The sequence below is a fragment of the Mesoplodon bidens genome (genome assembly GCF_964165515.1).
Source record: "Mesoplodon bidens genome assembly, chromosome: 2".
In the NCBI taxonomy this organism is placed as follows: domain Eukaryota; kingdom Metazoa; phylum Chordata; class Mammalia; order Artiodactyla; family Ziphiidae; genus Mesoplodon; species Mesoplodon bidens.
The window spans coordinates 111,111,188-111,133,621 of record NC_138177.1 but is presented as its reverse complement, the minus strand read 5'-3'; the positions used below and the strand labels follow the sequence as shown (position 1 = coordinate 111,133,621).

Here is a 22,434-nt window from a genome sequence, read left to right as displayed (position 1 = left end):
CAAAGTGCCTCTCCATAATATCACGACCAGTTGAGATCACACTAAGAAAATCAGCTTGCCTAGATGAGGACCCCTTCTCTTCTTGGGTAGCCAGGATTAGAAGGAGAGACTCTGACCTGTACCACTGGTAAGTGACTAACTTTTACACACTGAACTGGTCCTGAGAACTGAGCTGTTTTCTTTGTAAGTGAAAAATATACAACATAAACTTGAAGAACTGCACAGCTGTACGAGCCAGAGGCATACTGTGCGTGTGTAACAGACTGAGAAACGGACAAATTAATCCTATTAAAAGGATTTCTCATCTTCTGCATCTATATGCCAATGTTAGTGTTTTATGGGCTTGGATTATTACCTTTCTCTGGTACCTTTTTTCTGTACTGTTGTTCTATTCTAATGCATCCTAGAAATCCCTCTCCTCATCCTTCATCAGAATCAGAAAGTGAGGAAGAAAAAAATGCTAACTACCTAAATGAGAGTTCTGGGGAAGAGTAGGATTCCTCTGAAGAAGAAGAGGACCCTGCGGTGCCCAACCTAACACCTCTTGAGAGTCTTGCCTGGCAGGTTAAGTGCCTTTTAAAATATTCTACAACTTGGAAACATTTAAATCTTAATTCCTGGTTATATCATGCTAAACTCCTGGATGCTAGCACACCGGTCTGAAAACTTCAAGAGATAGTTTTAAGACTCTCGCATTGCTCTCATTGTGTACCCAAACTGGAACCAATTCCTGAATGGCCTCCCCTAGCTTCTTGTGGAGTCCCACTTTTTCTTTTCTTTTTTCTTTTTGAATTCAGTGTAAGCATGTAATTTAAGTTTTTTCTTTTTCTTTTTGAATTTAATATAATTTTTTTTTATATAGCAGGTTCTTAGTAGTCATCCATTTTATACAGTGTATACATGTCAATCCCAATCTCCCAATTCATCACACCACCACCACCACCACCACCCCCGCCTCTTTCCCCCCTTGGTAACCATACGTTTGTTCTTTACGTCTGTGTCTCAATTTCTGTCCTGCAAACCGGTTCATCTGTAGCATTTTTCTAGGTTCCACATATATGTGTTAATATACGATATTTGTTTTTCTCTTTCTGACTTACTTCACTCTGTATGACAGTCTCTAGATCCATCCATGTCTCTACACATGACCCAATTTCGTCCCTTTTTATGGCTGAGTAATACTCCATTGTATAAATGTACCACATCTTCTTTATCCATTCATCTGTCGATGGGCATTTAAGTTGCTTCCATGACCTGGCTATTGTAAATAGTGCTGCAATGAACATTGCAGTGCATGTATCTTTTTGAATTACGGTTTTCTCTAGGTATATGCCCAGTAGTGGGATTGCTGGGTCATATGGTAATTCTATTTTTAGTTTTTTAAGGAACCTCCATACTGTTCTCCATAGTGTCTGTATCAATTTACATTCCCACCAACAGTGCAAGAGGGCTCCTTTTTCTCCACTACCTCTCCAGCATTTGTTGCTTGTAGATTTTCTGATGATGCCCCTTCTAATTGGTGTGAGATGATACCTCATTGTAGTTTTGATTTGCATTTCTCTAATAATTAGTGATGTTGAGCTTTTCATGTGCTTCTTGGCCATCTGTATGTCTTCTTTGGAGAAATGTCTATTTAGGTCTTCTGCCCATTTTTGGATTGGGTTGTTTGTTTCTTTAATATTGAGCTGTATGGGCTGTTTATAATTTTGGAGATTAATCCTTTGTCTGTTGATTCGTTTGCAAATATATTCTCCCATTTTGAGGGTTGCCTTTTCGTCTTCTTTATGGTTTCCTTTGATGTGCAAAAGCTTTTAAGTTTCATTAGGTCCCATTTGTTTATTTTTGTTTTTATTTCCATTACTCTAGGAGGTGGATCAAAAAAGATCTTGCAGGCTTCCCTGGTGGTGCAGTGGTTGAGAGTCTGCCTGCTGATGCAAGGGACGCGGATTCGTGCCCCAGTCCAGGAAGATCCCACATGCCATGGAGCGGCTGGGCCCGTGAGCCATGGCCGCTGAGCTTGCACATCCAGAGCCTGTGCTCTGCAATGGGAGAGGCCACAACAGTGAGAGGCCCACATACTGCAAAAAAAAAAAAAAAAAAAAAAAGATCTTGCTGTGATTTATCTCAAAGAGGGTTCTTCCTATGTTTTCCTCTAACAGTTTTGAGGTGTCCGGTCTTACAGTTAGGTCTCAAATCCATTTTGAGCTTATTTTTGTGTATGCTGTTAGGGAGTGTTCTAATTTAATTCTTTTACATGTAGCTGTCCAGTTTTCCCAGCACCACTTATTGAAGAGACTGTCTTTTCTCCATTGTATATCCTTGCCTCCTTTGTCGTAGATTAGTTGACCATAGGTGCGTGGGTTTACCTCTGGGCTTTCTATCTTGTTCCGTTGATCTATGTTTCTGTTTTTGTGCCACTATCATATTGTCTTGATTACTGTAGCTTTGTAGTATAGTCTGAAGCCAGGGAATCTGATTCCTCCAGCTCCGTTTTCTTCCCTCAAGACTGCTTTGGCTATTTGGGGTCTTTTGTGTCTCCATACAAATTTTAAGATTTTTTCTTCTAGTTCTGTAAAAAATGTCATTGGTAATTTGATAGGGATTGCATTGACTCTGTAGGTTGCTTTGGGTAGTATAGTCATTTTCACAATATTGATTCTTCCAACCCAAGAACATGGTATATTCTCCGTCTGTTGGTATCATCTTTAATTTCTTTCATTAGTGTCTTATAGTTTTCTGCATACAGGTCTTTTGTCTCCCTAGGTAGGTTTATTCCTAGGTATTTTATTCTTTTTGTTGTCATGGTAAATGGGAGTGCTTCCTTAATTTCTCTTTCAGATTTTTCATCATTAGTGTATAGGAATGCAAGAGATTTCTGTGCATTAATTTTGTATCCTGCAACTTTACCAAATTCATTGATTAGCTCTAGTAGTTTTCTGGTGGCATCTTTAGGATTCTCTATGCATAGTATCATGTCATCTACAAACAGTGACAGTTTTACTTCTTCTTTTCCAATTTGTATTCCTTTTATTTCTTTTTCTTCTGTGATTACTGTGGCTAGGACTTCCAAAACTGTTGAATAATAGTGGTGAGAGTGGACATCCTTGTCTTGTTCCTGATCTTAGAGAAAATGCTTTCAGTTTTTCACCATTGAGAATGATGTTTGCCTTGGGTTTGTCATATATGGCCTTTATTATTTTGAGGTAGGTTCCATCTATGCCCACTTTCTGGAGAGTTTTTATCATAAATGGGTGTTGAATTTTGTCAAAAGCTTTTTCTGCATCTATTGAGATGATCATATGGTTTTGATTCTTCAGTTTGTTAATATGGTGTATCACATTGATTGATTTGCATATGTTGAAGAATCCTTGCATCCCTGGGATAAATCCCACTTGATCATGGTGTATGATCCTTTTAATGTGCTGTTGGATTCTGTTTGCTAGTATTTTGTTGGGGATTTTTGCATCTATATTTATCAGTAATATTGGTCTGTAACTTTCTTATTTTGTAGTATCTTTGTCTGGTTTTGGTATCAGGGTGATGGTGGCCTCATAGAATGAGTTTGGGAGTGTTCCTTCTTCCTCTGTGATTTTTGGGAAGACTTTGAGAAGATGGGTGTTAGCTCTTCTCTAAATGTTTGATAGAATTCACCTGTGAAGCCATCTGGTCCTGGACTTTTTGTTTGTTGGAAGATTTTTAATCATAGTTTCAATTTCATTACTTGTGATTGGTCTGTTCATCTTTTCTATTTCTTCCTGGTTCAGTCTTGGGAGGTTATACCTTTCTAAGAATTTGTCCATTTCTTTCAGGTTTTCCATTTTATTGGCATAGAGTTGTTTGTAGTAGTCTCTTAGGATAGTTTGTATTTCTGCGTTGCCTGATGTAACTTCTCCTTTTTCATTTCTAATTTTATTGACTTCAGTCCTCTCCATCTTTTTCTTGATGAGTCTGGCTAATGGTTTATCAATTGTGTTTATCTTCTCAAAGAACCAGCTTTTAGTTTTATTGATCTTTGCTATTGTTTTCTTTGTTTCTATTTAATTTATTTCTGCTCTGATCTTTATGATTTCTTTCCTTCTGCTAACTTTGGGTTTTGTTTGCTCTTCTTTCTCTAGTTCCTTTAGGTGTAAGGTTAAATTGTTTATTTGAGATTTTTTTGTTTCTTGAGGTAGGCTTGTATAGCAATAAACTTCCCTCTTAGAACTGCTTTTGCTGCATCCCATAGGTTTTGGATCTTTGTGTTTTCATTGTCATTTGCCTCTAGGTATGTTTTGATTTCCTCTTTGATCTCTTCAGTGATTGCTCGGTTATTTAGTAAGGTATTGTTTAACCTCCATGTGTTTGTGTTTTTTACATTTTTTTCCATGTAATTGATTTCTAATCTCATAGCATTGTGGTCAGAAAAGATGCTTGAGATGATTTCAATTTTCTTAAATTTACTGAGGCTTGATTTGTGACCCAAGATGTGATCTATCCTGGAGAATGCTCCGTGCACACTTGAGAAGAAAGCGTAATCTGCTGTTTTTGGATGGAATGTCCTATAAATATCAATTAAATCTATCTGGTCTATTGTGTCATTTATAGCTTGTGTTTCCTTATTAATTTTCTGTTTGGATGATCTGTCCATTGGTGTAAGTGAGGTGTTAAAGCCCCCCACTATTATTGTGTCACTGTCGCTTTCCTCTTTTATAGCTGTTAGCAGTTGCCTTATATATTGAGGTGCTCCTATGTTGGGTGCATATATATTTATAATTGTTATATCTTCTTCTTGGATTGATCCCTTGATCATTATGTAGTGTCCTTCCTTGTCTCTTGTAACATTCTTTATTTTAAAGTCTATTTTTAAGTCTATTTTATCTGATGTGAGTATAGCTACTCCAGCTTTCTTTTGATTTCCATTTGCATGGAATATCTTTTTCCATCTCCTCATTTTCAGTCTGTATGTGTCCCTAGGTCTGAAGTGGGTCTCTTGTAGACAGCGTATATATAGGTCTTGTTTTTGTATCCATTCAGCAAGCCTGTGTCTTTTGGTGGGAGCATTTAAGCCATTTACGTTTAAGGTAATTATCAATATGTATGTTCCTATTACCATTTTCTTAATTGTTTTGGGTTTGTTTTTGTAGGTCCTTTTCTTCTCTTGTGTTTCCCACTTAGAGAAGTTCCTTTAGCATTTGTTGTAGAGCTGGTTTGGTGGTGCTGAATTCTCTTAGCTTTTGCTTCTCTGTAAAGCTTTTGATTTCTCCATCAAATCTGAATGAGCTCCTTGCTGTGTAGAGTAGACTTGGTTGTAGGTGCTTCCCTTTCATCACTTTAAGTATACCATGGCACTCCCTTCTGGCTTGTAGAGTTTCTGCTGAGAAATCAGCTGTTAACCTTATGGGAGTTCCCTTGTATGTTATTTGTCATTTTTCCCTTGCTGCTTTCCATAATTTTTCTTTGTCTTTAATTTTTGCCAATTTGATTACTGTGTGTCTTGGCATGTTTCTCCTTGGGTTTATCCTGTATGGGATTCTCTGCACTTCCTGGATTTGGGTGGCTATTTCCTTTCCCATGTTAGGGAAGTTTTCAACTGTAATCTCTTCAAATATTTTCTAGGGTCCTTTCTCTCTCTCTTCTCCTCCTGGGACCCCTATAATGCGAATATTGTTGCATTTAATGTTGTCCCAGAGGTCTCTTAGGCTGTCTTCATTCCTTTTCATTCTTTTATCTTAATTCTGTTCCACAGCAATGAATTCCACCTTTCTGTCTTTCAGGTCACTTATCTGTTCTTCTGCCTCAGGTATTCTGCTATTGATTCCTTCTAGTGTATTTTTCACTTCAGTTATTGTAGTGTTCATTTCTGTTTGTTTGTTCTTCAGTTCTTCTAGATCTTTGTTAAACATTTCTTGCATCTTCTTGATCTTTGCCTCCATTCTTTTTCCGAGGTCCTGGATCATCTTCACTATCATTATTCTGAATTCTTTTTCTGGAAGGTTGCCTACCTCCACTTCATTTAATTGTTTTATCTTGTTCCTTCATCTGGTACATAGCCCTCTGCCTTTTCATCTTGTCTATCTTTCTATGAATGTGGTTTTTTTTCCACAGGCTGCAGGATTGTAGTTCTTCTTGCTTCTCGAGTCCCACCTTTTCAAAAGCCCCTTATGAGTCCCAGCTGGCTTTCTAGAGATCATGCCAGTCTAAATGGAGCACTGCAATTTGCCACCAAAGAGTTAAGCCGAACATTGAGTAGAGCCATTCCCATACCTGAGTACCTAAAATAAATTCCTAATTCATGTGTTTCTGGTTGTTGCTGTGGATGGTTAACTAAAACAGTTAAGGAAACAACCTGCACTGGACCCATCAGCACTACTTACTTCTACACTGACTTCTAAAAGGCAGCTTAACAAACCCCTAACTGCATCACTATAAAGATCCACCATTCCTTCTCATATCTCTCGTGTTGCCAGTTGAGAAAGGAATACAGTTACACAGCCCACAGTTGAGAAACTAAAGTCTTCTCAACCCAACTATGCCTTGTCCTGATATGCCAAAATACAATCAAGTACTGAATATATACCCAAGAGTCCTGTAACTCGACTACAGAAGATGCGCATTGTGAGCGGTCCCTTTGAAGGACCCTGTGGACAAAGTGAGAATTTCAGTAGAGAATTAGTCAAAAGATAAGTGAGGGCTTCCCTGGTGGCACAGTGGTTGAGAGTCCGCCTGCCAATGCATGGGACACGGGTTCGTGCCCCAGTCCAGGAAGATCCCACATGCTGTGGAGCGCCTGGGCCCGTGAGCCATGGCTGCTGGGCCTGTGCGTCCAGAGCCTGTGCTCCACAACGGGAGAGGCCACGGCAGTGAGAGGCCCGCATACCGCAAAAAAAAAAAAAAAAAAAAAAAAAAGATAAGTGAACTATTCTCCACACTCAGTTCTCCCCGTAATTTACCCTGCCTGTCTAATGGACTTAACTAGATACCTAATTTTTAGTGGGGAGGAAAAGGAGGCCACTACCTCATTTGTTACCCAAACTTCACAATAACCATTGTGGAAAGTGGTAAGTTAGCTACTCCCAAAATCACCTTTCTGAGCATACTTTTCTCTGATATTCATTTCTAGGGAAGTAGTTGAATTAAATTGAATAATTAGACAAAAGAAAATGGAGGGAATATGGATTTATCTCCCAGCTTTTATATTGATAGGCTTACATATAGCACCCTTTAGGAGTTCCTATTTTGGGGGGAGGGAGTGCAGTAGTGTAGTAGTAGCCTACACTATTCCAGACCTATTATGGGACCTGAAATTACAGCGTAAACATTTTATAGGCTCCCACCAGGCTGTCTCTAGCTAAACTCATTTATAAGATCATACGTGGGGATTAAACAGACACCTGTTCTGTAGGGAATGTATTTCCTGCATCTTGGCATCCAGACTTTACCAAGAGCAAATAAAACACATTCCAAAGGACCACTGGGAAAGAATTAAGAGAGCATTTATGCTAGTGGATTAAAGTATTTCATCTGTGTAATGTCTCCTGGAGCAGTACTTCATGCACTTTCCACATCCATGGCAAACTTTTCAGGAACCCTTCTAACTGTAAAGAACTTTACTGCAGAAAATCTCAGTCTAATACAATCTGAAGTTAAAGAGTTTTTTAGTATCATTGTTTTTCTACATCTAGCTTTAGATTTTTTTCTGGTTGAATAGAAAGCATATGTACCCTTGTAAATGAGTCTTGCTGTGTTTATTTAGATGAGTCAAAACATAGAAGTCAACATACATAAAATGCGTGAGACCAGTAAGTCTTTCACATATCTGCAATAAAGCGTGAAACCTGTATGTGATCCTGGTTGACTGGGCATCTAAAGGGAATCAGAAAATATATTGTTAAAGATATAGCATATATCCGTCCTTGTTTTAGTTTTGTTTTTTCTTTTCTCCGTAATTAAGTGCTGTATACAAAGTGGCATCAAAAAATTGAAGCATTAATGGAAACACAAATTCTATAAATGTATAGCAACTTTAAGGAAAGAGAAGAATGGTTATAACCTAATAAGTAATTTCTGTTGAGCCTTGGTTGTCTCGTCTTAAGGAAAAAGGAGGGAATTGTAGTAGGTAGAAAAAATATTTGTTAATGGAAAATTACTGAACTGAAACTGTACAATGTTAGTGTAACGGAATGTATCAGTAACTGTTCCTATGTAGATGTTCTATGAAATTGGTTTTTAAAATGTTAAAAAAATTAAGATTATAAAAGTGTAATCTCTCAGTTATTGCTCCTTCCCAAGTCCCTTCTGGCTTGCACCTTGAGGGAGCCTGCTTCCCATGTCCCTACCTCCCTGAGATATTGTCCTTTTGTCACCACCACTGCTGCCAGCACCACCACTGCCATCCTTTCTGCAGTGCTGCAGCCACTGGCCCAAGGCCACTCCAGGCCAGTCAGCTTCTCACTGCAGCTCTGGCAGCATTGAAGAGCCCTCTCTTGCTGCTTCTCCTCTGGGTGCTTCAATGATGGCCCTGCTTCTTCTGCTTCCTACTGCTCTCTCTATAGAGCTGCAGAGAAACCCTGGAGGAGCTGTGCTGCCAGAACACTCAGTGCCTCTCACCTGCCCTTGTCCCCTGGGGTCAGGTCTGCTTCTCCTCCAGCCAGATTTTCTCACTGTCTGCAGCTACTGGTCAGAGGATTGATTTCCCCCTGGTGGTAGTTTTTGTTGAACGAGTAGTCATTAAATTGCTAAGTATTTGCTAAGAACTTGTTCCGTGTATAGAATCTTATTAATTGTCAAGAAATGAGTGAAAAGAACTGAACAAATATACAAATTAATTATTTAAAACCAAATATTTTGTTTGATGAGTCTTCTGCTTTTTTTTAAAAAAAAAGTTGTAATCTACTGGATTCTGTAGATGTACTTCAGCCTATCTGTAAAGTTCATTTATCAATTTGACAAACATATATGGAGCTCATGCAATGTGCCACGTTCTGTCCCCAGTGCTAGGAATACAAGATGGGCAAGATGCCTGCTCTCATGGAGCTTCCAATAAACAAGCAAGCTAACAACAGTTACTGATAAATACAATATCAGACAGTGGGTAAGTAATCAGAAGAAAATAAAGCAGACTAATAGGATAGAAACTAATGGGAGGAAAACTTTGAATAGGCGGCAGAAGGAAGGTCTTGAGAAGGTGACATCCGGCCTTAATCATGGGAATATCTAGGGGAAAAAAACCAGACAGGAGGAACAGCAAAGTTACAGGAATGTAGTGATACAGGAAGTGAATGACAGGAGATGAGGTCAGACAGACCAGTCCAGATCAGGTAGGGCTTACAAAACCATGGTAAGGAATTTCAATTGTATTCTAAATACAGTGGAAAGCATTGGAAGATCAAAAGGGAATGACTTTCTGTGATTACATTGTTAAAAGATCACATTGGCTGCTATGTAGACACTGGATTGTAGGGGAGCAAGAGTGTAAGACTCTAAGACCCATTAGGAGCTGTTGTAACCTAAATAAGAAATGATGGTTCTATAACTCTATGAAATAAATGTGGGTTCTATTAGATAATGCCCTCTGCTGATAGTCCACTATACAAAGTATTGGATCTACTTACTGTGTAACAAAAGTATCGGACTGGGTCACTGGCCTCAAAGATCTTTTTATAATTTAATGGAGGTGACAGGTAAAATTAAAGAGGACAAAGAAAAGAGATACCTTGTTGAGGCAATAAAAACTTGGCAAAGGTTAACAGGCTCTCAACAAGAGTCTTCGGCTGGGGCAAGATTTTATGGGTCACCCTACCCTGAATCACCAGTGTTACAGAAGAACCAAAAAAACTATCACCCAGACCATGAATCATAGTAAATAACCAAGCAAATTACAAGCAAATATAAACATAATTTTCAACATTTACTGAAAACTTAGAATATTCCAGGCACTGTACTAATGCTCTATATGAATCATTTAATTCCCCAGAACAATGGGGAATAGTGATTATCATCCCCATTTTCTAGATAAAAAACCTGTGTGTGGACACAGTAACTTGTCTAATGCTTCACACAGCTAACAACCTCTAGAGCCCAGCCTCAAATCCTAATTAATCTGACCCCAAATCCAAGCTTTATAAGGATAAAGCCAGTGTTTCCAGTTGCCTGATGATAAGAATTAGCTTGTGGGAGTTCCCTGGTGGCCTAATGGTTAGGATTCTGGGGTTTCACTGCCGTGACTGGGGTTCAATCCCTGGTCAGGGAACTGAGATTCTGCAAGCTGCTCGGCACAGCCAGAAAAAAAAAAAAAAAAAGAATTAGCTTGTTAAAAATACAAATACCTGGGCTTCCCTGGTGGCGCAGTGGTTGAGAGTCTGCCTGCCGATGCAGGGGACATGGGTTTGTGCCCCAGTCTGGGAAGATGCCACATGCCGCGGAGCGGCTGGGCCCATGAGCCATGGCCGCTGAGCCTGCGCATCCCGAGCCTGTGCTCCTCAACGGGAGAAGCCACAACAGTGAGAGGCCCGCGTACCACAAAAACAAAACAAAACAAAACAAAAATCTGTACCCATCCCCCATCCCATGCCAACAGAATCAGAATTTCCAGGGAGGGGTCTGGAGGTTTTTTTTTTTAACATCTTTATTGGAGTTTAATTGCTTTACAATGATGTGTTAGTTTCTGCTGTATAACAAAGTGAATCAGCTATAAATACACATAAATATACATATACCCCTATATCTCCTCCCTCTTGTGTCTCCCTCCCACCCTCCCTATCCCAACCCTCTAGATGGTCACAAAGCACCGAGCTGACCTCCCTGTGCTATGCGGCTGCCTCCCACTAGCTATCTATTTTACATTTGGTAGTGTATATATGTCCATGCCACTCTCTCACTTCGTCCCAGCTTACCCTTCCCCCTCCCTGTGCCCTCAAGTCCATTCTCTACGTCTGCGTCTTTATTCCTGTCCTGCCCCTAGGTTCTTAAGAACCTTTTTTTTTTTTTTTTGGATTCCATATGTATGTGTTAGCATATGGTATTTTTTTTTCTCTTTCTGACTTACTTCACTCTGTATGACACACTCTAGGTCCATCCACCTAACTACAAATAGCTCAATTTCGTTTATCTTTATGGCTGAGTAATATTCCATTGTATACATGTGCCACATCTTCTTTATCCATTCATCTGTCGATGGACACTTAGGTTGCTTCCATGTACTGGCTATTGTAAATAGACCTGCAATGAACATTGTGGTACATGACTCTTTTTGAATTATGGTTTTCTCAGGGTATATGCCCAGTAGTGGGATTGCTGGGTCATATGGTAGTTCTATTTTTAGTTTTTTAAGGAACCTCCATACTGTTCTCCATAGTGGCTGTACCAATTTACATTCCCACTGAATTTTTAACAATCTTATTATCCCTCCAAATTATTATTATCTTATTCTTAATAACATAATCATTCTAATTATATAGCCTACACAGGAATAGACCATACCTAGACCATAAAAGAATACAGGTAAATGGAAAATACAATATAAAGGAAAAATCAAGGCATGTGGCATTTATCAGAGACTCCCTGGAAGAAGTAGGTTTTGAGCTGGATTTTGAAAGGAATGCAGAAAGAAAGAGAGAGGAAGGAAGGAAGGAAGGAAGGAAGGAAGGAAGGAAGGAAGGAAGGAAGGAAAGGAGAGAGAAAGAAAGGAAGAAAGGAAGCATTGCAGAAAAAAAAATGCATGAAAGAGACAGGAAGGAGAGAACTGGGTGTGTAGGGTGTATAGGAACTGATGTCCCAAAAGGGAGGAGGTGACTTGATTTAGTACACACTCTACCATTCAGTTCTTGTATAGGTTCAGGTAGGTTTAGAGTATTTGTAGGTTACTGAAGCTGCCTAGATCCTTGGCCTGATCTTGGCCAAAATTGTCCTAGAAAATCCATCCTTGAAACAGTTGTCTATTACTCATTCTCTTGGACTAAAAGGTCAGAAAGAATCTTATTTTGACAATTTTTTTCTTTTTAAAACTGAAGTTCTTTACCTGACTTCCTATAACAGACAAATGATCCCAGAAGACAGCTTTACTTGGAATATAATAATAGGAAAATTTCTTTTACTGATTCACAGACATTCTTAAGTACATTTCCAACTGGATGCCACAGAAGCCATGTCCTAAATTTTTCTGCAGCATTTCTTTTAACAGGCTGCAACTCAATCAACAGATGTTCATCGAGGGCTGATTTTATATTAGACACTGTGAGCAGTACGGGGTAGACAACAATGAATAAACTGTGGCTTTTGATCATGAGGGTTCAGAACCCAGTGGGAGGAGACGGACAACCAAATATGTCATTCCATTACAAGTCGTAGGATGGAGGTTTGTATAAATGGCCAGACACTCCAAAGAGGGAGCGCTGGTTCTGCCTACAGGAGTTTGAGAAGGTGAATGGCCTTGCTTGCTGGGTTTTGAAAGACTCACAGGACTTCAATGGGAAAAGGATGGAGAAAGTATTCTAGATCAAGAAGAGAGAATAAAGAATGATACAGAGACCAATATGAAAGAGTGAGTGTGGAGGAGTTGAACACTGTAGCCCAAATTTTTTTCAGCCCGAGGTGTTTTAAAGAAAATTACTTGTCGGTGTTTAAAATGAGAATTTGTATACAAACCTTTATTTTTGACTTATTGTCCAAGACAAAGATTTAGCAACACTGGGCCCACATTCAACTGAGCCTGAGTAATATTGCCCCTTGAGAGGAGGATCCTGCTTCCTAGTCACACCCAAATACACATCTCCTAAAAATAAGAATTTTCTTCTGTATCACCACAATTCATTATCATATCTAAGCACATTGATATTCGTTTCTTAATATCGTTTGTCATATCATTTAATATATGGCTCATATTCACATTTTCTCCACTAGTTCCCAGAACGGTTTTTAGCTGTTTTTATCAGGCCAAGAGTCAATCACGGTTCATATACTGTATTTGGTTGTTATGTCTCTTTATCTCTTTTCATCTAGAGCAGTTCCCCCCTACTCTTTCTTCACTGATGATAGTGACTTTTGGAAGAATCCAAAAAAGTTGTCGTATAGAATATTTCACATTTGGGATTCCTCCATAGGTTTCCTTGTAATTCGATTGTTCTCTGATGCCCTATAATTCCTATATATTTGAAGTTAGGTCCAAAGGCTTAATTAGATTTAGGTTGAACACTTTTGGCAAGAGTAGTTCATAAACAATTCTGTGGGTTTCATCTGCATCACATCAGGAGAAACATAATGCAAGATTACAGCATATTATCAGTGCTTTTAGGTCGATCACTTGGTCAAAGTGGTGACTACCAGATCTCTCCCTGCTGCTCTTTGCAGTTAGTAAGTAATATGTGTGGTGATGTTTGTCACTGTGTGACTATCCTGTTCTGCAATAAACTTTCACCACTGATGATCCTTGCCTGAATCAATTATTTCATTGGGGGTTGCAAAATAATGACTTTCAAATAGTATCGCTCCTTTTTTTCATTCTTTTCTAAAGATGAGTTTTCCCTCATTAACTAGGATAATATAAAATTCCTCATAAAAAGGTACAGTAAATATTTACTTCTTTCCATTTTACTACCAAGTTCAGAGTAAGGATTTATTGAGTAGTCATCTCTAATGATCCAAATGATTTTTTCCTCCTTTCCTTCACTTTTTGGGGATATCACTATGGACTAATAGATTTTTATGTATTCAATATTTTACAATCCATTATACTTTAAATTGTTCAAAATTTAGGTAGTGGAAATCCTTTCAAACTAGTTCCTGGGTCCTTTTAACATGCCCCCATAAATCACTGAGCACTTCCTTGGTTTCTGATACAAGATATCCTAAACTCACCTTGTAGTTTCACTGCCCAACACCTAGAATCAGCTACTTCTCCAAAGATCATTATTCTTTTTGTAGCTAGTGATGAATAGAAACCAAAATCTGGATTCTGGATGTGCTTATTGCTAGGGGGATATCATAGCTCCTATGTTCTTGCAGTGGACAGAAAGAGCTAGAATAGATAGGTAGGTCGATACATAAATACATAGATATTTTTAATACATTAGTCCATATTGATATTTGTACTTCATTAGTCCATATTGATATTTGTAATTCAAATTTAATATTATAGATTAATATTACAAGTCTTTTCCTATTAGATGTTTTAAAGGAAGAATGAACAGAAGTGGATATATGAGGCAAGGAAAAGATCAAGTATGACTCCTAAGTTCCTAGCCTGAGAACATGAATCTAGATGAATGGGCATGGTACTGCATTTTACCAAGAGAAGTAAGAAAAAGAAGAAAAATTCATGGGGTATTGGTGAGGGGTGAGAAATCAATTATATATGGTTCAGTTTTTTATTTTATGAGCTATAAAGTTAAATTATTTAAGAACTGACACCCACAGGTGAGGCAGTGACAAGGATTTTACGTAGGTGTAGAAATGTAAGCTATATTCAAAATACCAGTCAAGATTCACTAACGGTGGGTACTCTTCAAACACTGTTAACATCTGTGAAATCCCTGTACTCCAGTATGTGGATGAAGCTTGATACCTGAGTATGACTTCCTAGGGCAAGAAAATCTAGCTCAAGCAAGGGAGGAAAGAAAATTAAAAATGAAGGTAAAGATCTTCTGAGAAGTAATGGAAAAACCTAAAAACAACCCTGGATTTAAAACATGGTATATTAATTTGCGAGGGCTGCCATAACAAAATACCAAAGATAGGTTGACTTAAGCAACAGAATTTTATTTTCTCACAGTTCTGGAGTCTGGAAGTCCAAGATCAAGGTGTTAACAGGTTTGTTTTCTCCTGAGGCCTCTCTTCTTGCTTGCTGATGGCCACCTTCTCTCTATGCCCTCACATGGCCGTCCTTCCAATTGTGTTTCTGTGTCCTAATCTCCTCTTCTTATTAGGACTCCTGTTATATTGGATTAGGGCCCACCAATATGACCTCATTTTATCTTAATTACCCCCTTTAAAGACTCCATCTCCAAGTACAGTCACATGGTGAGGTATTAGGGTTAGGACTTCAACATATGAATTTTGTGGAGACACAATTCAGCCAAAAACATATGAGATAGGAAAAAGCTATGTGATAGAATGAAGATACATGCTTGAGAAAGTTAGCAAGTCTTCTCGATGGCTGGGTCTCATTTCCAACTGGACAAAGACAGTTTGTTAGCATTATTGCTATACAATGGCTTGAGCGAATTTGAGATGCTGATTAACTGATGAGCCACACATTCATCCATATCGTTATGGTCAAAGATGAATATACACAGAGAAAATTAGAGACAGAAGAATATATCCACCCCATTTCCACCTAGATTTTCTAGGCTTTGAACTTGAGTCATTATGTTCAGCTTGCTCTCTGCCTGGGGGTGTGGGGTGGCATTTAATCATTGCTTTTTTCTTCTTTTTTCAGAACAAGTAGCCCTGTGCCAACTGACTCATTTGATACCAGCCTTAACTGTCACAAATGATATGGGAGCAGCAGATTTCATCTATCTTAGTATAGGAAAAATTAGAGAAGAGGAAATCAAGTTTTTTTTTTTAAGAATGCTAGAAGATTGGCACTTTTACAGACAGGAAAAAAAAAAAGATAAGGGAGGGGCTGGTGAACCGACTTGCCTGGGGACTTGCTCAGTTAGTTAAGGACACAGCTGAGACTCCCTCCTTTGACTCCTATCCCAGTATTCTTTCTACTTCATCACAACTAAGTAGCTCTGTGTTTAACTTTTTTCTGTTAAAAATGTTCTTGGAAGTATTGCTTACAAATGATTTTGAAATGCCAAAGAACATTCTGGTATAGTGGTTAAGAGTACAGACTGGTCAAACAAGCTTGTGTTTCAATCTCAGCTTTATCATTTACTACTACACAGCCTGGATCAGATTGCCTAACTTCTTAAAGCCTCGATTTCCTCAACAGTGGAATGGGGATAATAGTAACACGTACCTCACAGATTGGTCCTGAAGACTTTAAGTTAAAGCATTTTAAAAAAAAATTAATAGTATCAGGCACATGGTAAATGTTCAATAAATAGGAAGTATTATTATTCATTATAATATCCAAAATTTAATCAGAATTCAAATTTTCCAGTCTGGTTTCCTAGGTAAAATGAAGCAAAAATAAATAAATAAGTAAACAAACAAACATCATTAGTTAGACATCTTTCCATTTCACAGCCATGAGGATGTTTATTACAATGTGCCAGGATCTAGCAGTTGAGCAAAAGAGAGAAAAACAAGCAGAACAATTGAGTCAAAGTTTTCATAACTCTAAAGATGGAAAAATCACAGCATAAGGAAAGAACCAAAATCTCTGAGGCAGTAGAGTGAGAGATAAAGAAGTTCTAGAACAAAGAAAGAGCTTGGGAAAAAAGGATGCTACCAGATCTACAAGCACAACAAAAGCATTGGTGTAAGCCAGGAGTGAAGGAGACCGCTTTCCAGATAAATGAGTGGGGTTAAGATGCCCAAAGAAAGTAAAAGTTGTTTCCAGCAATGTGGAGGTTGTTCTGATGTAGAGTCACGTGAGGAATTGGCCATTAAATCTTATCGGGCCTGCTTTGGTGACTCCCATAAAATGCCAGCTAGTCACAGAGCCCATACACGTGAGCTGGTTGCTATGTTAGTTTTCTTTAACCAGTGATTTCTTCCATAAGTTGAGTTCCAGGGCCCTGCTGAGAAGACTATCATTCAAAATTAATGAAATACTATTAGTATTTTAAAGTACCTATTGTGCACGTGAGAAAATCTAGCCTCAGTTGAAGTAATAGCGTATTTAGAATGTATGTGTAGCACAAGGGATACTTACTGAAAAGGCTATTTATTTTTGCCAGTCATTATTGCCTAAAAGGCCAAAAAGCAAGACTCACAAGTAAAAGCACAAAGTGAATCTGTTCACAATGCACAGAGAGAAGACAAAGCCAGAGGAACTCTTCTGTAACAGATGTCTGCAAGTCCTCCAGTTAAAATGAAGGAGAAAGGCACTTTCAGTTATGTGATCATTTCAGTTCTTTTCTTTGATGAAATGGTCACCAATAACCCAGATCCATCCATACTTTTTGTTAATTCTTTCCCTGCTGATTTCAGTTCTAGTCTAAGAGCTTCAATGGGAACATTTTGCCAGGCAATTTGGCAGTATTTATAAAAATACTTAATGTGATTCTCCTCTGACCCAGTAATTTCACTTTTAGGAAATTTTCCTGTAGAAATTCTAGCTAAAGTATTTGAAGATATAGATATCAGGAAAGCTACTGTCCCATTGTCTGACATACTGTAAATTGAAAGCAATCTAAATGCCCACCAATATGGACTGGCTAATAAATAATGATTTAGCTGTACACACATCCTGGAGTCAGACCACCTGAGTCTGAGTTCCCATTTCACCATAAATTTCTCATTGTGGTTCCTTGTATTTGTTTTCTATTACTGCCATCATAACAAATTACCACAATTTTAGAGGTGTAAAACAACCCAAATTTATAATCTTATAGTTTGGTAGGTCAGAAGTCTGTTATGGGCCTCACTGGACTGAAACCAATGTGTTGGCAGTGCTCGGGTCCTTCTTTCAGAGTCCAGGAGAGAACTCCTTTCCTTGCTCCTTCAGGGGTTGACAGACTTCAGTTCCACGTGGTTGTAGGACTGAGGGCTCTGTTTCCTTGCTGGATGTTAGCTGAGGTCAGCCCTTAGCTCCTAAAGTCCTCTTGCTGGTCCCTGCATGTAGACCCCTACATCTCAAAAACAGCAACAGAGTACTGAATCCCTCTCACACTATCTCTCTGACCCTGCTTCTACTGTTGTCTCTCTCTCTAACCCAGACAAAAAAGGTTCTACTGTTAAGGACTCAAGTGATTAGATTGGGCCTACCTAGATGATTCAGAATAATCTCCCCATCTCAAGGTCTTAACCTTTAACCCATCTGCAAAATCCCTTTTGCCCTGTACGGTAATACATTCACAGGTTCCAGGGATTTAAACGAGGACATATTTGGGGGCATTATTTTACCTACCACTCACCTCTAAGCCTCAGGTTCCTTATTTTCAAAATGGAGCTTCTTCCACATATGGTTCTTATAAACTATAGATGAGAGAAACTCTTGGCACAGAGTAATCACTCAGCAAATATTGGTCATCATCATCATTACTATGTAGCCATTAAGAAAAAGAGACAGGGCTTCCCTTGTGGCGCAGTGGTTGAGAATCTGCCTGCTAATGCAGGGGACACGGGTTCGAACCCTGGTCTGGGAGGATCCCACATGCCGCAGAGCAACTAGGCCTGTGAGCCACAACTGCTGAGCCTGCGCGTCTGGAGCTTGTGCTCCGCAACAAGATGCCGCCATAGTGAGAGGCCCGCGCACCGCGATGAAGAGTGGCCCCCTCTCGCCACACTAGAGAAAGCCCTCGCACAGAAACGAAGATGCAACACAGCAAAACTAAATAAATAAATTAATTAATAAACCCCTACTCCCAACATCTTCTTAAAAAAAAAGAAAGAAAGAAAAAGAGACAGAACCATATTACTGACATAGAAAAATGTTCAAAAGATATATTCGAGAAAAGTAAGCTATAGAAGAGTGTGTATAGTATAACCATTTTTCTTAGAAAGAAAAAGGAAAAAAGATATTTGTATTTGTATAGGGAATAAAATATCTGGATGAATACCAAGAGACTAAGATTGAGAAGGTGAGTACAGACATGGAATTTTTCTAATGAAGCACATTTTAAAATTTAAAGTGGTAACCACATTAGGAAGATAGAGTGTTTATTGTCCAAAACAGTGTGGAAACAAACAAACAAACTAATACAGAAATGAATACTTATAAAATAACAAGAAAGAAGAAAAAAAGCATTGAAAAATGTTGGTAAGTAAAAAACTCCAATCCCAAACATGTCAATAATCACAGTAAATATGAATAGATTACATCTGTTTAACAAAATACAGAGATTCTTAAATTGGAAAAAATAACAAAATCCAGATATGTGAAGATATCTTTTAGGTAAAATTTTAAAACACAAACATTAATAAATATATTAAGTATGGAAAAATACATATTTAGTAAAAGCATAGGAACAGAGATGGGAAGAAAAAGCACCAATTTCAGGACTATGGTTGCCTCTAGGAAGAAACGAAAGGAAACGGTGTAAGAGAGGGTTACAAAAGGGATATCAATTATATCTTTATTATTTTATTTCTTTCTAACAAAATTAAAATATCTAGAACATATATGACAAGGTATTTGCCTTTTAAAATTCTGGATTTTTTATATTCTGTACTTTTCTGTGCATATAAAATATATATTTTTAAATTTTTATAGAATTGTACTGAGATGTTAGAAATAGAGATTATGTCCTGATGCAACAAGTACTTTGGGTTCTAGAAAAAAATTCTGTAATTTTAGAGGTAAACATAAAATTAGGACAGACAGATGAAAATGTGTCTCCACTTTCTGTCCATCAGTTTGGGTCACCACCTATTGAACACTTACACTAGGTTAAGGATGATACTGTTTGAAAATGACCAAAATATGTACATTAAAATGTTCAAGATGGCTTAAACAGAAACTTGTATGCAAGTTTTAATAGTTCATAAATGTTGTCAAGAAACAAAGAAACAATTGGAATAATGATTAAATTTATCAGAGAAATTTAATTTTGAGCCAGATTCTGAAGGAGGAGAGGTTCATGGATTTCTAAGACGGAACAATTCAGATAAGAAAATGGACTGTGCCATGGCACAAAGGGACCTCATCAACAGAACACAGGGGACAGTAGTAGATTAGGGTGGTTGGAGCAGAATTTCCTTCCTGAAATTCTGAAGAGCTATGGAAACAGACATAAGTATTTACATGGACATAAGCACAGAAAAATGTCAATAGACAATTAAATACAAGATTTAGGCTACTGGAAGAATAGATCTGACATCACAGATTTTACGTGGACTATAAAAATCACCTTCTTCCCTATATTTTTGCTGGCTCCAATGGAGCCATAATTTTTTACTTTGTGTAAAGCATAAAGAAGGTATTTATGAACTGCTTTTCAAGAGAAAGGAGAGGACTTCCCTGGTGGCACAGTGGTTAAGAATCTGCCTGTGAATGCAGGGAACACGGGTTTGAGCCCTGGTCCAGGAAGACCCCACATGCCGCAGAGCAACTAAGCCTCTGCACCACAACTACTGAGCCTGCTCTCTAGAGTCTGCGAGCCACAACTCCTGAAGCCTGTGCGCCTATAGCCCGTGCTCCACAACAAGAGAAGCCACCACAGTGAGAAGCGAGAAGCCCTCACACCGCAAGGAAGGTAGCCCCCACTCGCTGCAACTAGAGAAAGCCCGCGCGCAGCAACGAAGACCCAACACAGCCAAAAATAAATAAATAAATAAATTAAAAAAAACAAAAGCGTTGACTGATATTCTTTAAAAAAAGAAAAGAAAAAGGGGAAATGCTGATGGGGAATCATGAAGGAGCCTCAGTTGGTTTTCTGTTGGAAGTGTTGGAATTACCTCTCAAAGGTTAAATACATTATTTAATAGATTAACACACACAAATATCCTCCTCCCAAAAAGTAAACTCTATTTTGAAAATATCCCACCTCGCGCCATCAGAATATTCTAACGTTGGGCTAAATTCCTCTTTCTGCCTTCAAATTAATTTGCGTGAAATGCTCAGCCTAAGTTGTACTGGGGGGATGTAGGTGGCCATGACCATGCGCTGGAAACTTGACTCAGTCCAGATCTTGTGGCTTACAGCACAGGTCTTGCTGCCTCTGCCTCCTCATCCTGATATGGTTGCCAGAGTGAACTAACACACACTTGCTGTCTGTCTCTCTCTCCCTCTTTCTCCCACTCTCTCCGTCACCCCCCACCGCCTTCCAGGCCAATCTGAACAGATCCTCACCAACCTTAGCGTCTTCCCCAGGTAGCCTCACACTGATGTGTCTCTGTGAGTTTTGAGGTGGGTCACAGGCCACATGTCACTGATAATAAAGCCCCAAAGATTCCAAGGACCCACTTTTCTCAGCCCTGTGTCTAGAGCACCTTCCCCATCACTCAGTCACCGGCTCTGCTGACTGGCAAAGTGTTGCTCCTGCACGTCTCAGCTCAGATGCTCTCCTGCCTGTGAACCCACATCCCTGACTTCCCCACCAAGCTCAGATTCTCCTAAAGCCTTGCTGCACTTTGTATAGACTCCCACGTAAGACTTGCCTTGTTTGATGGCAGTTATTTATACAACTGTCTCCCACTCCATTGTAAGCTCCTTGAGGACAGAGACCATGCCTTGGTTCTTTTTATATTGCCAGTAAATAGCAGCTTCCAGGACATTCTAGGCACACAGTGAACATTAATGGATGTTGAATGAATAAATAAGTACTACCACTGATATGGGGGCAAGAGAGTCCCCAGTTAATTAGATCAATGCCTCTTCCCCTCCCCCATTCCTGCTATGTATGGCAGCAGGGAAAAATCTTTCTCCCTAATTACGTCAAACAACACTGTCCCGTGAAGTCTCTGCATTTTGGGAGTAAAGGTTGAAGGAAATGATTTTCCTTTATAAAATTAAAGACTTTGATTATTGGCAAAGAGAAGATTCTAGATTCATTAGAGGACAGTGGCCCAGCAATTCTTACTATGTTCCTGTAACTAATTAGAGATAGGTAATTTTAAAAATTAGTATCTACAAAAATCGACCACAAACCAATAAGGATGATGAGTTGAATCATAAAAATCCCATTCTATTTATATTTCCACACACACACTCAGTGCATTTATTCTAAATGGAAAAGTACAAATAGTGGGAAAAAAACATTTAAACTACAGAAACACGAAATTCCAGATGCCGATCCTGCCTAAAGGGCAGAATTTAATTCTGTGCTAAACTACTGTATGTGGGATTAAGAGGCGTGGTTAACCAGACATTTGAGAACAAGTAATTGCCACTGAATCTCTCTATCACATATTTGTCTCACACATAATTTATACAACAAGCCCACAGAAGGGAAAAATAAAATGCTGCTTGAAACATTTTTTTCCAGCCACAAATTTTTCAGGCTTACTTTTTTCTCCTCATCAAACGTTATTTACGCCTATGATCTTGGGTTGGATAGTGGGATATTTTCTTTCTGATACATAGGGACAAAGAAATAATATCTCTAACCTGTTATTCTTGCCTGTGTCCTTCTGGTCAATCTCAGGCATCTGAATATGGATATGCTGAGTCCCTGCATTTGGTTTATGTAATGCTTTCAGAGTGGAATAAACTTGCAAGGGAACACTTTTATTTATTCACCTATTTGTTCATTCAACAAATATTTATGACGCACCTCTGTGCCCAGAATTGACACTGGGATCTCCAGATACCAGTGGACAAGACAGAGCCTCCACCCTTGATGAGTTCACAGTCTAGAAGCAGAGATGATTAAACCAACAATTACAATGTAGAATGAAAAGCCA

General features: G+C 38.7%; 1 protein-coding gene and 1 pseudogene across 5 annotated transcripts in view; one reads left to right on the top strand and one right to left on the bottom strand.

Annotated features, from left to right (window-relative positions):
* Window positions 1-22,434, bottom strand: part of LOC308612927 (uncharacterized protein) — a 110,992-nt gene that overhangs the window by 33,193 nt on the left and 55,365 nt on the right. The gene's annotated exons all lie outside the window — the stretch shown is intronic.
* Window positions 397-6,408, top strand: LOC308612742 (DDB1- and CUL4-associated factor 16-like; annotated as a pseudogene). Its single transcript has 2 exons — window positions 397-754; window positions 6,100-6,408. The product of its transcript is annotated as a DDB1- and CUL4-associated factor 16-like (transcript).